General features: G+C 36.5%; 1 non-coding gene across 1 annotated transcript; it reads right to left on the minus strand.

Moving 5' to 3' along the window:
• Positions 1-273: 273 nt before the first annotated feature.
• On the minus strand, positions 274-380 carry LOC122098621. The gene has a single exon (XR_006145758.1). It is a non-coding gene; the product is annotated as a U6 spliceosomal RNA (small nuclear RNA).
• Between the last annotated feature and the right edge of the window lie 13,650 nt (positions 381-14,030).

Consider the following 14,030-nt stretch of genomic DNA (forward strand, 5'->3'; position numbering starts at 1 on the left):
AGCATGCAAGGCAAGCTCTCTACCACTGAGCCACCTTCCCAGTCCCTTTTTCTAGGTTCTTATAGTAGTATGTTTCTTTGGGATAAAATGACAATGTTAACTAATTTCAAAAGTTTTGTAAAGGTTATTCTATATAAAGGCCTTTCTAAGGTGAAGATTTAATACGCTGATGTCAAACTAATGCTTAATTCTAACACTTGCATATATTGTTACGCTTGTAATTTTGCAATCAACTTCTTAATAACTGTTTTTCATTTCTGCAACTGAAGAACGAAAAATATGGAATACTTCACATATTTCCATATTATCCTTGTGCAAGTGTCATGTTAATCTCTGTATTGTTGTAATTTGGGTATACGTACTACTGAAGCAGGTAGTATCCTCTAAATTTAAGTAATTAATGATGCAATCTTTATACAGGCTTATATCCTTGGGTGCCTATTTGTAGCAAGGAAACCTTATTGTTCCTAACAATACTATTGATCTTATTTCCCTAAAATAATGTGTATAGTGGAAAAAAATTATATTGTTCAGTCAATTGCTCACATTTGTGTTTTTTTTGTCAATGACAATTTTAAGGCTTTTTCATTTTAGATTTGATCATACTTTGAAGCACTTATAGCTAGGTCCTAAGGTGATGGCTTTTTCAAGTACTTATTTATGTAACTGAGTTAGCTTTGTGGAGCTAATAGTTTCAAAGTAAGCCTTGCTTAAGAGCTACTTCTAAACTTCTCCAGCTTAAATTTTCCCAAATGAGGTCTTACTGGCACAAATGTCTACCTGACCCTTTATCCTTCTTCCATGTAGGAACAGACGAACCAGAATATCCTACCCTGACAGCATAGATTGTCTTACTGGAACAAAACTTATCTTAGTTACAAGGGATCATAGAGAGATGAACAGTTCGGACAGAACTGTTCAGACTAGAAGGTATTTTATCAAAATTTAAGTGTTTATTATACCTACCATTTCAAAAGTAGGTTAACGCCAAGGTGAAAAAATTCTTCATATGCATGATTTCCTGATGTCTGGCCTGTCTACCTTCCAACCAGGCAGGAACTTACACTACTGACTTTCTATCACCAAATATTTCCATAGCTCCAGGAGAAGTCCATGTTTCTCCTCATTATTAGGCCTTAAATTGGTAATGTTTTAATCACAGTGTTTCCTCTTGCCTCTACAAATGCTAAAGCTTTAGGTCTAACTCTACCTAACACTGAGGTACAGATAATGCAATAATACTTTAAAACAGAGTTGTCTTTGATACCCTAACCACAACAGAACAATGCAAAACATGTGCCCTTTTTATTATATTATATATAGTTAGATATTTTATATTTATATGTGCTGATTTCATATTTCACACAGTGAACATTAGTAAAATAAATTGATAATTTGACAAATAAATTGATAATTATTTATTCCAATAAAGAGAATTGGAATATAAATAATTAGGTTTAGAATACATACTAGAATATAAAAAGTATCAATGTAATGTCTTCACTATAAACTTGTGATACCTTCTAAGTGTTCTTGTTCTTCTGAATTCACATGGTAAAAAAAAATGTTGTTTTCCTCTAAACTATAAAGGATTTTACTCTGCTGCTCTGTTTATTGTTTTAACTCGCTGGTTCCAAACTGTTTTTCTCCATATTTCTGAAGCATACCTATTGATTATACGCAAATTTTTCTGATATCATGTATGCAAGATATTTTTCTTCTGCAAAATGTATGGGTTCTAGGATCCCATGTCCCAGTTACCCACATCATCAGATAACAGGGTCAAGACTTCTCTACTAGGCCCAGGCAACCTGCCAATAGAAAGTAATTGAAGATCCATGTCAATTTCTCATTTCCTATAATATTTCAGGGCCTCAATTCCTTGAGAAACAGGAATTAGCAGTAAGCAATAGTGAAATGCAAGTCAACTTAAAATGAAGGATGAGATCACAAAATCTAAGAGAAAGTACTGCAATTCAAACTTTCAATTTACAGATGACCAGCCCATATGAGTGAACAAGATCACAAAGTGTCACAAGATTATTTTAATACCCCTCCCCTAATGATTAATGAACAATTTCAGTCCAGCATAAGTGGGCCAGAAAATAGCTCCTGGAACGATAGATCCACAATTGGTCTATAAAGGCCAGGAAAACTTGACTTAGAGGTCAAATGTAATTCACAAAAAAACCATTAATTGAGAAGATCCTTATTGCTTAATAACACTGTGAGATGTACAAGTTGCCATGTCAAAAACAAACTTTACAACTTTGGTCCGGGGGGGTGGTGGTGGGGAGGATCAGGTCGGGGGAGCAGGGGGAGGATGCGAAGGGATGGGAAGGGGAAACAAAGGAGGAGGCTACAATGCTTGATAAGAAATGCACTCATTATCTTGCCCATGTAATTGTAACCCCTGTGTACAGTATTTTCGCAATAAAAAAAATACACAGGTACTTCAGTAAAACTTGGTTCTGTGGTATAAAAATATTGTCATTCTCAAAATATTTAATCTCCTGAAAGTGTATTCTTTTTCAAATAAACTTTGAAACATCAAATTCGCAAACCAGGTGCTAGTGGCTCATGCATGTAATCCTAAATACTCAGGAGGCTGAGATCTGAGGATCACGGTTCAAAGCCAGCCCGGGCAGGAAAGTCGGTTAGACTCTTATCTCCAATAAACCACTCAAATATCAGAAGTGGCACTGTGGCTCAAGTGGTAGAGTGCTCCCCTTTTGCTGAACAGCACAGGGACTGTGCCCAAGCCCAGAGTTCAAGCCCCACGACCTACCAAAAAAAATCACATTCACCAAAATAACATTTGACAAATAGATGATACTTAGTGGCAATAGAGTTACAATAGAGTTACAATAGAGTTGATTTACTTACCCAGCACTAATGCCAATCAGGTTCAACCATTCATTAAACTGTAGAAATAGTACCACCCACCGTCTGTGTTATTCATTAGGTGTCTTTCAAAATTTGTTAAATATCTCAGCCTCCCATATTTCAAACCCAAACGTTACCTAATAAAGTAAATTTCATTATTTAATAAGGTACATTTTAAAAAGTCCCAAATAGTTGCCTTATCATATGTTATTTTATGTTTTCCCTATCTGTCTAACATAGTAAGTCTTGAATATGGGTACTCATCAGAGATGTGACAAACATAAAATCTGTCTTTCATTTCTATCATATTCCTCTATAATATTAAATTTTAATTTTCTTTTTTCCAAAACTTAAATGTAATAGAAAATATTATCCCATGTATAACAAAATAATCACACACCATTGTACAAAGCCATTTATAAAATTGGTAGTTTGGAATACATTCTAAACCATTTTTAAACTTTCTTGTTGACTAAAGATTAATCTTCCAAATGGATGAGAATTAAATCATGTCTAGGTGCTTCACGTCTCCAGTCTTATGAATTCTTATAGCAGATGAATGAATTATGGAAATATAAGATGACATAAGTTCAAGTATATACAGGATTGAAACTCCATGGAATGTATATAAACCTTTTAAACTATTAGCAGACAGTTTAACAGAATGATTATCAGGAAGTTGAAGCCAGAGAGGAATAATAGTAAATACATAGAATGAATGAAAAATGGAACAAGGGGCAAGTACAGCTAGAATATCAATGTACACATGTGATAAAGGAAGTGGTAAATCTGAAATAAATTTTGGAGAAGGAGTTGGTTGACAATGATAGGAGTGAATCTGATCCAGGAGCATTGGACAGTTAGATGGACATATTTAACTGTAACACACTTGCACAACCTTTTGAAATTCAGTGAAAAATCACACAAAAATTACAACCAAACAGCAATCTCTAGAGAGTATGAATATGACCTCTCAAAATTTTAAGCAGTTAATGAAGGGAAGTCTTGGGACAAGCAAACAAAATTATTCAAAGAGGGCAGTTTGGAGTAGGGGAGAAATTTGAACAGATTTAAATAGATTGCCTCAGGTTATAAATCAACTTTATCTGCTGCAAATGTTATCTTTCTTCTGTGAGTTCTCTCTGTCTGAACTGGATAGTGCAGTCCTGAGCCACACTTGATAGCTTGTGAAGATAGAATGCAACAGAAAAGATCAAGAACACATTACTCCGATGGAGAGAAAACAATTCTCTATGTTTTCTTTCGTCTCTCTTCACTACTCTTTCTTCACACTTTTAAATCAATTGATTTTGAGTTATATATTTCCTTCTTTGTTCTGGAAAAGTAGTTGGTGAAAGTAATTCACTAAATATTATTTGCCATTTCTTTTATCATGCTGTTTACTTGTTCAAGGGAGTCCATTAAACTTCACCCCTGCATTTGGTTGCCATAAAAACCCAACATTGATGATAATCAGGACAAAATGTAATGTAAAACTTTGTCTCCAAAAAAACCAGTCCAAGAAACTGTGATCACAAATATTTGGATATCCTTTTTTCTTTTTTCTTTTACCTTGAAAGTCTTCTTGTGTTGGGCTGGGAAGGTGGCTCAGTGGTGGAGCGCTTGCCTTGCATGCTTGAGGCCATGAGTTTGATTCCTCAGCACCACATAAGCAAAAAGAAAAAAACCGGAAGTGGCGTTGTGGCTCAAGTGGTAGAGTGTGAGCCTTGAGCTGAAGAGCTGAGGGACAGCGCCCAAGCCCAGAATTCAGGTCCCACGACTGGACCCAAAAAAAAAAAAAAAGAAAAAGAAAGTCTTCTTGTGTCTAAAGTGCCCACAAACATAAGTACTCCACCACTTTTTGGTTCAATCACTTCTAACCTCAAAGATATGTTTTGCTAACAAGATGCTAAGAGGAAACCGCAGAATACTCCACTTTTATCTTCTCACTTAAGAGTGTCCTTAGATATCATATCAGGAACAGTGAAATTATTCTTTGCAAAATTATTTCAATAGATTATTTTTCTCTTAGTCTTGCATTTGATCAACAAGATGTATGGCAGAGAATAAAGTTCAATCACCTATACCTTGGATGGCAGTGGCTGTTACAAAGGACAATGCTTCTATGTCCTACTTCTATGTCCTCCTCTTAGCTCTTGCCTGATTTCCAATTAATCACAGCTTCTTGGCTCCAAGTCTAGTGAAGCTGAAGGATTCTAAGGCCTCCCCCACTGCTACATCTTCATGGTTTCTCCTTTAAAACTCTTTTAAGTTGCCTCTTTGGATGTGAGATTTATTTTCATGTCTTCACTCAATCCGTTCTGCATTTTAGTGAGCCAAATTGGCTCTGTAAAATCACTTTAGGTAGCAAAAATATTACAATTTATATCAAAAAGTTTTGGCCTCCCTCCACTGCTGAAGCCAATTTTCTTAGCTAGTGCTTCTAAGAACACTGTTTTCTTACTTTTTCCATGTGCTCAATTCTTTTCTGAACCAAAAACTTTTTGTCTTATGTAAAAAGAGAAGTCTTCACTATCTCATTTTAATAAGGATTTATATTTGTGAGCCAATTAGAAATGTGAAATCACTGGTTGGAAGTATCCAATCAGATTTTTTTCTGTGTTTCAGTGCTTCACGTGCAAAGACATTGTGGAAAGTATTACAAACCAAAAGTGTAAACCCAATACCTTTTTTCATTGTGGAGGGCATTTTCTCCCTAAGTATTTTGACCCAAATTATCTTTTTCAGAGAATTACTGTTTGGTAATTAAAGGTCAATTCTCAAATTTTGATGTCTTTTTGTAAAGAAATTTGAATTAAATTGCACTATAACCTTGTTTCACACAGTGAGAGAATATTTCCTGGGTAAGGACAGTTTTCAAGGAAAGCTACAGGATTTACAGCAAGGTTTCTGAGGTTTGTTTGTTTAGTGTGAAAATGAGTCATCTTCACTCATATTGCTCCCTCTCCACTAAATCTCCATGGATTTCTTTGCATGAAAGCCTATTTTCCCAGGCAATTTTAAATTTTCTTAATAGGCTACGTTGTTTAAAAGTTTGAACAATTAAAATTTACGTGTCATATTTTTAAAACTCTTTTGAAATTCCTTTATCAAAACTGCGAATTCACCAATCCTAATACCCCCTTACCATGAAAAACAGTTAACATGTTGTTTTCACGATATATTGTCCATGCAATTATTATTTTCCAGTGGCTTTGTTATGCATATATATGACCACATAAGCTGATGTTGAACAAAATGAACTCCAAGATATGGAATCAGAGATTATTATTTGCGGTTCTTGCTTTTAATGTATTATGTGATTTCTATTTTCTTTGGTTTTTCCCCTTTGGTTTATCCCTTGCTGTATTTGATTTTGGTACCCTGTGTATTGTGTATACATTTACCTTAATTAGGGAAGGGAAGAGGAACATCACAATGGTGACACAAATGACAAAGGCCAAACCAATGCATTAACAATACTCACAAGACAATATGTAGTAAATATACATTACAACTTGTGAGGGGTACGTAGGTGAAGGAAAACTGTGAGAAAAGTGAGGGAGGGGTAACAAGTTTGAAAAGTTATGTATTCACTACCTTACAATTACTGTAACCCGACTGTACATCACTTTGACAATAAAATTAAATTTAAAAAAATAAGCTGCATAAAATAAAATTTCACTGTATTGGTATAGTTAATATTATTCTTTATATAGTAAAATTTTAAAAATCAATACTATTTGGCATCTAATATGATTTAATTACCCTTTCTTTATCAGAAGGTCGTCAGCTTGAATGTTATCCAACTAGACAATATACTTCACAATATACTTGCATATTTTGGAAAAAAATAAATTTAGTACTTTCATACACATAAAACGGAAAACAGTTTAATTCTATGGAAACCCATAACTTTTAAAATTAAATAAGTTGTTAGGAAAGAATATATGTGTTCTTCAAAATTCCTATGACTAATAACTACTCATTTTCAAATTCTGAACATTCCATACCTGAGAGATTCAAAACAGTACTTGTTTTCATGTTATGTAATTCTGCAATAGATGCAGTTTCCAATGGTGTGTTACACATTGAGAAGTCAACAGAAAAATAGCCACATTCTTGTAGAGGATAAAACTATGAAGCATCTGTAATAATTCTTCAAGAGTTAGCAATCCCAAGCTTTATGCCATAAAGTCATCCTAGCCCAACAGTTTCCAACTTGTAAGGTGCACCTTAAAATTTCCTTATTTTACATCATGAATAACTTATCTCTACTGTGAAAAAATACTGCATCTCTGGTATTGTGATGCCCTCCTTGTTCTGCAAAGAACACCACAATAAACTCAGTTGCATCAATTTTCCCCCAGTGGTATTCTTGAGATCAGAACTCTTGCAAATATTATTTACATTTATACTTTTTTAACTATCATAGATATTCAGGATACTAAGATCAGAAGATTATGGTTCAAAGCCCATCCAGGCAGGAAGGTCCCTTAAACTCTTATCTCCAATAAACTTCTCAGAAAAAGCCAGACACAAGTGGCACTGACGTTGAAGTGATAGGGCAGGAGCCTTGAGCTCAGAGACAGTGTCAAGGCCCAGAGTTCAAGCCCTAGGTCAAACCAATAAAACAAAAACAAAAATTGGGCTAGGAAGGTGGCTCAGTGGTATAGCGCTTGCCTTGCGCACATGAGGCCCTGGGTTCGATTCCTCAGCACCACATAAGCAAAAAGAAATAAAGCCGGAAATGGCGTGTGGCTCAAGTGGTAGAGCGCTAGCCTTGAGCTGGAGAGCTGAGGGACAGCGCCCAGGCCCAGAGTTCAGGCCTCACGACCTGACTCCCCCCCGAAAAAAATAAAATAAAAATGAACCCAAACCAAGCATTTTTCTCATTGTATACAGAGACATATAATTAACGAAATTGCTTCCTGTGTAACATATAAGTAGATGAAAGAAGATGTCACACAATTATTCTCTTCATACCATGTTATACCAAAACCTCAAAAAATGTTTTTTCTAAATTTATAAATTAATATCATCCATTTGTTGGCAACTCTGTCTAGATTATTCACATTATCATTTTATACATGAACTGTTGGAATGATCTATTAACTAAATTCTAATTATAACTCTCTTGAAAGAATATTCTAGGCAAACAGAATGCTAGAATCATTTGTGAATTTGTCAGTTAAAACCTCTATTTAAAAAGAATTTTGCAACATCCAATAGAATATGGAATTACAAAAAAAACAAACTATTTATTTTGAATCTAAATTATAATTTTGCAAGGTCCACAAATTCCTACATTAGATGAACTGTGCTATTTCTCCGGGCTTAAGTTTTGTAAACCTTCATCTTTTCTTTGGCATCCAACAGAATGACGCTTACTTACTTTTTCAAATTTTGGATGGGAATCACAAGGTATTTTGCATCTAATAATGTTCTTTAATGAAGAGAGATTTAAAATACAACTGAGGATTATATATCAATTGCATTTCAATAGGAAACTTGACTTCTCAAAACATAATGACAAAATTAGCCCAAACTTCCAACTGTGTATTACTTTCTTGTAATTTGGTTTGTTTTATTGAGAGAAAATTATACTACCTGGTCCAGGGAAGGTATCACTATGTAATTCCACTCTCTAATCTCCTGTCTTAGTTTGAGTGCTAGAATTCCTGGCTTGTATCATATTGCCCAGCCATAGTTTGTTGTTTTATTTAATCTAGAAACACACTAGCAATTCTGAACTTCTCTGATGATCTTATCCATTGACTATTCAGATTGTTTATGTACAATTTTGAAAGATGTTCTAACATTTGACATAGGATATGAACATTTTCTGATGCACATGCAAGGGTCTCTGATTCATTCCTCCATGGATCCGATCCCTTTAATAATGATTACTTGACTTTCTTACTAACTCTGGTCCCTACCTATGTAATAGTCTCAAACTTTTTTGAAGAAAGTTCACTTGAGGACTTTTTAATATTAAAATTTATCACTTGATTCTAGTTTTACGCAGGACATATTTTCTATTGCTTTCTAAGTTTTCTGCATATTCTGAGAGTTGTTTCATTTGTGTATTCATGTGTGCACATAAAAGTGCCTCTGTGTGTATGCGTATGTTTGTGTGTATGTATGCAAAAGCCTCAAGCTCTTATTCAACAATCTTGCTCATGAGTGGTATTCCATGACTTGAAATGTTTTTCCAATTCAGCTTTGGCTGGTTAATTATAGATAGTGTCTCAAAGACTGTTCTGCCCAGACTGGGTGCAAACTGAACTTCCCAGACTCCTTTACATCCTTAAGTTTTATTTTTCCAGGAGTATCAACTTTTAAACTACAAACATTTTTGTGAGTGTAAAGTCTAACCTGTAGCCCAGATTTTATCTCAAGAATTCATATAAAGATAGATGAACATACACATTACATATGCTGAATGTACACTGTTAGAAATGTGATCTTCATCTAGGTGGCAGTGAGATCTGAGTATTGAGGTTCAAAGCCAGCCCGGGTGGGAAAGTCCCGGAGACTCTTTTCTCTAATTAACTACAAGAAAACTGGAAGTGGCACTGTGGCTCAAGTGGTAGAGCACTAGCCTGGAGCTGAATAGCAGAGGGACAGCGCCCAGGGTTCAAGTGCCACGACCAACAACAACAACTATATATATATATATATATATATATATGTATATATATGTATATATATATATATATATATACGTATATATATACATATATGTATATATATACATATATACACATATATATACATATATATATATATATATATATATATAGGAAATATAAAGAAATATGATCTTTGCCTCCAGGTTCATTGCTAGTATAATCCCTGCTCTTTCAAGATGGACTTTTTTTCCAGTTAAGTCCATTCTCTTATATCTGACTGGCATTGAACCAGAATCATACTTCTATTCTACTTTTTACAAATTTGCACGATTGGACGTGTGATTTAGAAAGGGAGTGGCCTCATACTTCATGTTCAACTTAGGAGAAATGCTTTCTCTATATCACTTCTGTAAATCTACATACTGAACTTGGCTTCATTGTTTCAATGTTGTCTTATTTGTACAGCCTTCTATATTGTATTGAACCCTTAAACAAAGAACTTCTCCTTCTCCTATTATTGCTATTGTTTCTCTTCCTTTTAACTCTTGTTCACTTAGAAAATAATGCACAGCACATACACTCACAAAAAAAATGATCTGAGAACCCTCTTCCCATTTAAAATTCGCCTTAATTTACAGAGCATTTATGAAGTTTGAACTCAATGTACTCATGGATAATGTATTTATAAGCAATTTAAATTTCATATTTTCTCTTTACTAAGTTGTCTCTGAAACACTGCTACATGATGTCCAAAGGTGTCCTTGTACTTTTTCAATGAAGCCAGTAAACATTATACCTCAAGCAACACCATAAGTTGTTACTGGAACTACTACTGGATGTGGAAACTGATCCCAGGAGAAGAATTGAACGTAGAGGTATGATAAAGTTCAAGTTAATTTGTGCTTTCCTTTTTACTGTACAATTAAAGGATCCAAGGCTTGAGGGAAACTCTGTCCCTGATTTTTCGAGTGTGCTTTTTACTCATATAAAACTTGTTTGTAAACTTCTGGTTGAGAGTATTACAAAAGGAAATAATGTGCCATTTGAGGTCCAGCATAGAACAAAAGAAAATAACGTTGTTTTAAAAGTATTCTACTGCAAAGAAAAAAAAGCATGGAGATTTTAAAGTGCTTTAGAGATGGACATTTCACTCCTGAGATGAGTCTCTTGTTGCAGGATGTAGTTATCCATTCCTTTAGTCTGGTCCTTAATTCTCCATAGCAATAAGGATTCCAAAAAAGCAGGATCCAGTGAGTTTAATCAGCAAAAGCAGTCCCTTCTCAGACCAGTACTCCTTTAAGGAGGGTCCCAAAGAAATACCTTGGGTTTTTTGTTTGCTTGCTTGTTCAGTTTGTGCTGGTTCTGGGGCTTGCTCCCAGAGACTGGACCATGTCCCTGAATAGATGTCTTTCCTGCCCACCTGCCCCCAAAGCTAGTACTTTACTGCTTGAGCCAAACCTCCACTTCTGGACTTTTTGGTGGTCAATTATAGATGAGAGTTTGACAGACTCTCCTGCCTGGGTTTGCTTTGAACTGAGATAGAAAGAAAGCCAAGTGATGGGCTGAGAATGTGACTGAGGAGTAGAGTGCTTGCCTTGAATGCATGAGGCCCTGGGTTCAATTCCTCATCACCACAAGAGCAGAAAAAGCTGGATGTGGTGCTGTGTCTCAAGTGGTAGAGCACTAGCCTTGAGCTGAAGAGCTTAGGGACATTGCCCAGGCCCAGAGTTCAGGCACCATGACTGGCTAAAGAAAAACGCCAAGTGACATCAACTGCATCAAGACTTCTGTTTTGAACCAAGAAATACTAAATGAAGTTTATTATAAAGCTAATATTTTATAATTTTTAAAAGAAGACAATTTGTCCAACCAAGAAGCCATAACTTAAATAACTCAGCAAAAGTAAGTGCACTGAATCATTTTGGTATTATTTTTTTCTGCTTTGCAAGATTACTATTGACCTTGTCCTTCCTTTTTGGGGAAACTTAAAGTCATATTTGCACTTTTTGTTGGTCGTGGGGCTTGAACTCTGATCCTGGGTGCTGTCTTTCAGCTATTCAGTTCAAGCTCAGTGCTCTACCACTTTAGCTATGACACCACTTCTGGGGTTCTGGTGGTTAATTGAAGATAAGATTCTTATGGACTTTCCAGACCAGGCTGGCTTTGAACCGCAGTCCTGTGGTCTCAACCTCCTGATTAACTAAGGTTACAGACTTAACCCACCAGTATACAGCTCATATTTCCACTTAGTGCACTTAATGACACTATGTAGACAAATAATGGAAATTTGAATCAAATGATGACATGGCAACTTTTCAGAAAAATTGAGGTAGCAATAAATAAGTCCTCCTATTCCATTTTGTTACTTTAATGACTCATGAGCTATGGAACCCTTACATTAGCAACCCCTTTCCATCTGTGTAGGTGTATTTAGTATTAGGAGAGACTGAGATTTTTAGAAACCAAAAGGGATCAGGTATGGAAAAACAACATAGGAGGAGATACATTTATCACACAGAGATTAAGAACTAGCCTAAGAGATTTAGAATGCTAAAGGCAATGAAGAATAAGCCTGGTTGATAACTAGTTCTTCAATAACCAAAAATGGTTCCCTAGAATGGTTTCTGGTATGCACTATTTACTATCATTTGTTCCTTTCTTCTAGAGTTATTCCTTCTCTTGTCCCAACTGATAATTTGCCTCTGCCTTTTTGATGCCATGACTGACCAAAAAGATTTCCAAATCTCATTTAGACTATCCTTCTCATTGTGATTAGCAGTGACCCCCTCAAAAGCCTGGAATCTTCGAATTTCCAGAATTAATCTTCACCTGACATCTAAGCACATTCCTAGCATTAATTGTTGTGACCTAATGAACAAAACTTTTTTTTTCAACACAGTATCCTAATATAGGTAAAGCACATGAGTTAGGGAGTATTGTCAGCTATTAGTATGGAAGGAGCAATATATATTCCAAGTATGGATTATTTATTTTGCATTTACTAACTAAATGTTTTTTTATGTTTTTTGGTTTGTTTTTTTGCCAGTCCTATAGTCCCTGGGCTTAAACGCAGGGCTAGGGAATTATTCCTGAGCTTTCTCTTTCTCTCATGGCTAGCACTCTACCACTTGAGGCACAGCACCACTCCCAGTGTTTCTTTTTCTGTTTATGTGGTACTGAGGAATTGAACTCAAGTTTTCATGCATGGTGGGCAATCACCGTACCATGAAGCCACATTCCCAGAGCTCTAAATGACTTTCTTAATATGGTATTATATTTTCATTCCATAACTATGTATTATAATTTTGGCCAGTTGCTAGAAAAGGACGTAGAAAACAATATTAAGTCCAATAAGGCTGGATGGACAATGAACAACTGTCACAGTTTAGCCAGGGCACAGAAGGGCTTACCTCATAGGGCTGGTTCAACAGGCTGACTGAGACAGTTTCTGACCCACAGCCCACCTCCAAAATGAGAGGGCCACCTTGGGTTCCAGCCACATAGGGACACTGGGCCACCTCTTCAGCACCCATTCAACCAGTTCCTGTCAGAGAAAGAGAGAGAGAAAAGAAGTCGGAATTACAATTAAGCCGGGTGCTGGTGGCTCAGGACTATAATCCTAAGTGTGTGAGGTATGATGAACATGGTTCATAGCCAGCCCAGGCAGGAACATCCAGGAGACTCTTATCTCCAAAGAACCACCAGAAAACTGGAAGTGGCACTGTGGCTCAAGTGGTAGAGTGCTAGTCTTGAGCTGAAGAGCTCGAGGACAGCACCCATGCCCAGAGTTCAAGTCCCACGACTGACAAGAAGTGGACTTCCCACCACAAGAAGTGTACTGAATACCACACATTCTCGTAGGAACCATGGCAAAGAAATCAGGCTGAGCTTTCTGTCAACTGGAGGTCATGAGTTGGTCACCTGGCTTCTCCGTGCCTCATTTTCCCCAGCTACAAAACTGAACACAGTGAAGGATTTCCTTCCTCATGGGAATAGGATAATGATGAAAGAGAATCATGTTTTGTTTCATAATCCCGTACATGTCACACCACTAATAACAGGCCCCATCTGAGCCCTTTCCCAGTTATCTTACTGTCGTATGCTCACAGAATTGCCAAGAACCTTATCTGACATCCGCTCCCTCTGTGCCTGACCCTGCTCCAGAGATCCCCCTTTATTGATCCCTTGTTTCCTCACAACTGACCCAGGAAGAGACTGAGGTACAATGGTGGAGGACCAACCCAGAGCTTTACCGCTGCTGTAAACTAAGTTTGGGACAATCATCTAAACCGATGACTGAGCATGGTGCTATATGTCTACCATCTCAACTAAGGAGGACCGGGCCTCGTGGAACACACCTGTCATAGATAGGAGGACCACGATCCAGCCCAGCCTGAGCACATATTGAGTGAGTCTCTATCTCTGAATGCCCAAGACAGAAAGGCTTGGATACCGTGGTAGAAGACCTGACTGGCAAGCCTAAGGCCTTCAGTTCAAACCCTAAAAACC

This window comes from Dipodomys spectabilis, unplaced genomic scaffold, assembly GCF_019054845.1.
Source record: "Dipodomys spectabilis isolate Male_0828 unplaced genomic scaffold, ASM1905484v1 ptg000481l, whole genome shotgun sequence".
In the NCBI taxonomy this organism is placed as follows: Eukaryota; Metazoa; Chordata; class Mammalia; order Rodentia; family Heteromyidae; genus Dipodomys; species Dipodomys spectabilis.